Genomic DNA, 6,231 nt, shown 5'->3' with positions numbered 1-6,231 from the left:
TTCAGTACAGGACATTGGTGGACACTGACATGATTAAACCCCACAGTATTGATCTGTTTATTTCACCCACTCTGCCTGTAACTCTTTGGCTTCCCTCACCTTTGTCCTACAGATGTCTGACCATTTTTAAAGATCAGCTCACTGTTATCCTACTTCGTTCTCTAGCATAGTTTACTCAGTCTGACATGGTTAATTCCCACTTTTACCCCAATGTATCACTCTCATCTCTTCTTCACTCCCTGTCATAAAATAGCTTTTTTAGAATAGAATAGAATTTTTTAGACTAGAGCTTTATGTTGATCTGGAAAATGGGCAGCTTTGCCAGATAACTTGAATAACAATATAGACACAGTCCGCACAGTTTAAGGGAATATCCATTGGTTTGAGTCTATTTAAGGAACAATAACAACTGTAGGCATTCTGATGGTTAACTACATAACCACAATGTTTTTGGTTTAACCAGTTACTCTTTGTCCCATGTCATCATGCCTCTTCCTCATGGCTCTCATTACTTTCATGCAATCAAATAAAGACAAAATGCTGTTAATTGCCTCCAAGTCTAGTGCCAGATGAAAAATGAAGAATTGCCAAAGTTGTGTTACAAAAGACATGGATGCCTACAGTATTTACCCAATTTTGTAACAGACAATCTTTTTAGTAGTTGTTGAGACATTTCACTAAAAACCACAGCTATCAACCTAATAATCCAGAGTTAACTGCTAAACCTTTAACTTCTACTATCCTATAGTGGAAAAACACGGTAGTTACTATTTTCACTGCTATTTTCAGGCAGATGGTATTGAAACATCACCAAAGACAGCTATGAGCTGCAACCCAGCAGACTCTTGAATTCTTAGACTGTGTTTGTGGGCCTTTTGTTTTCTTTCTTTTATTTTGCAGCAATACAGTTATCATGTCTCTAATGTGTTTGTTATTAAAATTATTTGCAGAACTCTCTCATGTTAGTTGCACTTGAGATTTTCTTGCATTCATAGGTCAAAATATGTGCTGTGTTAAAGGTCTTAAGAGACATATGCTCCACAAATCGAGACAGAGAAAGAGGGCCTGCAAACTGTCTGCAAATGCTTAGTCTCCAAACTCCCCAAGCTCTCTCTGGATACTGCTCAGTCAGCCGTAGAGCCACACTTTCGTCACTGTACCAAACAAGGCAATGAACTAGAGTTACAAAACAGCACAATTAACACTGAATTCCTTTTTTTTCCCAATGCTGGTGTCATGTGTTCTGGGTCTGTCCACCCATGAAAGCAGTGAAAAAACTGGAAATGTAGTCTGCTCATCACACATCGATTTAACGACCTATACTTTTCATAATAAAAGCAATGGTGAATGACTCAAAGCAATTTTTTCAATGCTGAATGATACAAAAAGGGAGGGTGGGGGTAACAGTAAAGAGGGTCTCTGGCCTCTGCTGGGCCTCAGTTCTGAGCTCAGCGAGTTGCTTGACACATAAGTAAAATTACATTTATCTGGAATGGGGACACATAAACAGAGAGACTTGGATGTGGCACCCAGTGATTACAATAGCAATGTGTTTAAATCCTGGCCACAGACTGAACAGTTTCTCCTGAAGGTCACAGTCAGGTGGTCTCACTGTTAAAGCATGTGTCAGTCACATATCTGCCACACTCTATAGCCAATAATAATACAGAGCATCAGCAGCAGTAAAATGAGCATTAACTGTTGAAATATTAGAAAAGAGCGGCAAACATTTAACAAGCACACTATAGGCATATGGGGTTTCCCTTTTCAACACATAAGTAAAACTTAATCCAAACCAAAAGCTTTTCTGTTCTCTGACTCCCTGTGCATGCTAAGTCGCAATTACTTCACACAGTGACACATGTAATCAATCTCTGGCTGCTGTGGATCAAGACTGTCTTTCCATTTCAACTTTTCTGGCATTTATCAAACAAGTTTCCTGCACCATGAGACAGAAGAACTGTTTTTCCTCCAATTACAGCAGAGGTGGAGCTATAACGTCAGACCCTTGAATCTAGGTCATCAGTTAAAATAACAAAAGAAACATGTTCCATTTTTTTTTTTTTTTTTTTTTGTGCAGGCTTTTTCAGCATACAAGTGTGTTTACCTCCATGTCTTCATGTGGACACAACCTCATATTCTTTGCTGTCAATCATCAAGGTCCTCAACTATACACGCCTTTGAAATGCGTGCACAAGTACAGAGTACTCAGAACTCATTTAAGTATTTCCCATGTAAACACAGATGGTCTCATAGATGCTCACGCAAACACTTTTATGCTACACCATTTTGATTCCTTAAATGTGGCTATTAAAGAATGACACAACGGAGGTTTTTTACAGTTGAAAAATATTTCAGTGCTCTCTGGTGAACAAAATACTATATGTCATGAAGTTTGTAAATGGATGGAGATTTTTTACAGTTGAAAAATATTTCTGTGCTCTCTGTTGAACAAAATACTGTATGTCATGAAGTTTGTAAATGGATGTAGATTTTTTACAGTTGAAAAATATTTCAGTGCCCTCTGGTGAACAAAATATGGTATGTCATGGTTGTAAATGACATAGTGTTGGTATTTCTTTAATTAAATTTGATTAACACTTAAGAGGATTTGACTGACATGTTTGATGAGGATCACTTGCTATTCTTTGCTTCCTTGTCAGAGACTTGTACATTAAATGCTATTTGGTTTCGTCAAGTCTTGCTAACCTAAATCTTGCAATTTTTGCAAACATCATTGTTCTTTATTCCCAAATAAACAATACAATAGTTTTTTTTTCATATCACACTCGACTTGTTTTAGTAGAAAAAGCAGTTAACAATTGCTCTATTTTATACAAGTGTCCCACTAATCCATGACAGTATCGCTGTTAAGCCCCGAGTCTGGGTTTCCTGTTTTGTCCTTTATTTTGGTTAACTTCCTGTTTCTGTTCCGTGTCATTTTCCAGGTGCCTTGATGTTCAGTTGTCATTAGTTAGATTATGTTCACCTGTGTCTTCAGTTCTGTATATATGTCCCTGGTTTTCCTTTGTTCCCCGCCGGAACATTACTAGTGATCCTCAGTTACGTTACCCCTGCTGAATTTCTGGTTACCTGTCTGTCTGCCTACCTGTCTGTCTGCCTATCTGTCTGCCTGCCCGCTGAGTAGCGGCGAAATAAAGCCTGGTTGTCCAGCATTTGGGTCCTCACCTGTTTTTCCCTTCACTAGCACCACGAGGGCGCAACAATCGCCTTGCCCAAAATCCTTAAGTTCAGGTTTAAGCAGGTTTTTAGTATGTAGTTACAAAGTAAACTTAAAGCAGACAGCACACATACAGAATACCGTTATGCTGTTGAATTGCACTATTCTCCCAACATGCAAAACGATATTTTCACTTTTTTCACATTTTAAATGTGTAATTTGCTGCTTTGTTGATTAATTTACAGTCAATGTAAAAGTGAAAACATGTTTTTAGAACTGGTGATTCATTAAAAATCCAAAACTTCCTCTAAATCTTTCATTTACAAAAGTATTTATGCCCTTATATCTTTGTAGCAGCCCATTTGGCAGCACTTAGATTCCAGTCTTTTAGGTACATGCCTACAAGCATTGTACATCTGCAGGTGGATAGGTTATCCCATGCTTCCTGTCAAATCCTTTTGGGCAGTATGAGAGGTCTTGATGTTCTGCCCACAGAGTACAGAGTACATTTCCCCTCATGGTTTCAGAGTCCTTTAAATGCTGTTTAATACACTCCAAACAGGCTGGTGTGTGCATTTTACCCAGTGATCCCCATCCAGTCACTTCACCACCTCACTACTACTTGATTTATGAAAATAGATGGTTGTCTTTTCAGTAGGTTCTTCATCTCTGCAGAGAATTTCTGAACCTTTTTTACAGGGACCAGTGGGAGGTGGGTCTCCTCGCTGACTGAGACTCTACTGGCCTGGTTACTCAGTTTGGCTGCACAGCTGATTCTAGGAAGAGTCCTGGTGGTTCCAGTCTTCTTCCATTTCTCAGTGTTTGAGGCCACTGTGCTCTTGGGAACACTCAAAGCTTTAGAAATGGTTTGATACTATTGTCCTGATCTATGTCTCGCCACAATGTAATGACTTCATGTTTGTTTTTTTGTCCTGACATGCAGTGTGAACTGTGGGACCTTATATACACAGGTATGTCTCTTTCTAAATTATATTGATTCCAAAAAAAATTTTGAGACCCCCATAAAAGGTTGCTTTGTATTCTTGTGAAAATGTTCCTGCATTGTTCCATATTGACCTCTGTGTAAACATTACTAATAATAGTGGTGGAGTGTGGAAAAACTGAGCACATTATGTAAGTGTGTAGGTAGGTTGCCAGATATGTAGAATGACATAGCATACAGGCCATTCGTTGTCTGGAAATATCCACATAGATAGATAGATAGATAGATAGATAGATAGATAGATAGATAGATAGATAGATAGATAGATAGATAGATAGATAGATAGATAGATAGATAGATAGATAGGGAGTACCTACCATCATAGAGTAGGTCTTGTCTGCCATCTAGTGCCCCAATAGAAACATTGCAGGTTTCTACTGGGGACAAATGGGAACTAATGTGTAGATAGAGGTACTGATACAATGTTGTGCTCCAGCTGCATGGCACCTCAATTAAACATGTCAAGAGCTTAATAACGTAAGAATTATTTGAATATTTTTAATGAATAGCCTATTATTTAAATTGAACATTTAAATAAACACACTTGAATGGACTTTGGTGGACTTAATGAACTCTCTTGGCAAAATTGTCGCACTTCTGGTATTTTGTGTGGTTTTTCTTGAACCTTTCTGTTGTAAATAAATTCATTAAAAAACAAGTAAAATAATGTGCAACATGACCAAGGAGAGCACTGTTGCCTCACAGCAAGAAGGTCGTGGGTTCGCATCCCGGCCTTTCTGTGTGGAGTTTGCATGTTCTCCCTGTGCTTGCGTGGGTTTATTCCGGGTACTCCGGTTTCCTCCCACAGTCCAAAAAACATGCATGTTAGGTTGATTGGTGACTCTAAAATTGCCCGTAGGAGTGAGTGTGAGTGTGTGAGGTTGTCTGTCTTTGTGTGTCTATATGTGGCCCTGCGACAGACTGGTGACCTGTCCAGGGTGTACCCCTGCCTTCCACCCGAGAGAGAGCTGGGATAGGCTCCAGCAGATCCCCGTGACCCTGAACCAGGAAAAGCGGGTATAGAAGATGGATGGATGGATGGATGACCAAGGAGACCTGCAAGAATCAGCTCTTCTAAAAGTAATCGCCATAGGTTAAAATGAGGGCTAAGTGATGAATCATTGGGCTTCTTGTTAATTGTGACTGAGAAACCACCTTTCCCAGGCAAGTATGACTCATGAAACAACTACAGCTTGATTAACAATAAGCAACTGTCTCAGGCAGAAACATGCATCATCAGGACTTAAAACAGTTCAGTGAGTTAGTGTTAACACAAGAGTGTGAGTCAGGGCACACCTGAGCTGTACCTGCCTCATAGTCTGGAAACAGGTTGTCCTGATTCCACACTGTTCCCATTACTGCCTGGGGAGCTTTTTAATTAATTTTTTAATCTGACCTATGTCAAGGCTGCTAAGCATTTCATTTTCCCTCAGACATGCTACTATGGAGGTTAATCTGTAGGCCTCCATCTTCAGGTGAACATTTTAATTTGTTCAATACTTAAATATAATTGTAATATAATATATTATAATTAGAATAGAAATCTAATTGTATTACGGCTTAAAAAGAAAGAAAAGTTCAGTTCCTGACTGCTTAAAACATTTACACATCCCTGCCCAGCCAAAATACTGCAGCTGAAAATTAACCTAACTTTTACACTGACATTCTCAGGAATTGTGGGTGCATTTCTAAGGTGAAATGGTGCTCGTCTGTCTGGAGTGTATGAATTATAGCCATTAATGATTTGACTCTGATGGAGCTGAAAGCTTCAGTGCCACCACAGGGCAGGTATCTTAGCAGCCATCAGCTCTGTGAAGCTACACTTGGGCACAATGGCTGATATAATGTTTGCCACTGTCACCATCTTAGTGTTGTATTTTATAATGCTAAGATTTGTTAATTAGCAGAAATGTCGCAGTTGAGGCTGATGGGAATCTCATTAATTTGGGCCAATTTTATTACAGTTCACACTGAATGTGTGTACAGTTCTTCCAATAGAAGCTGCTATATAGTTTCAGTCTTTTCCCACACAGAGGGCAGACATTTC

The sequence above is a fragment of the Mastacembelus armatus genome, chromosome 7, assembly GCF_900324485.2.
Source record: "Mastacembelus armatus chromosome 7, fMasArm1.2, whole genome shotgun sequence".
Lineage (NCBI taxonomy): Eukaryota > Metazoa > Chordata > Actinopteri > Synbranchiformes > Mastacembelidae > Mastacembelus > Mastacembelus armatus.
This window is presented reverse-complemented; position numbering follows the sequence as displayed.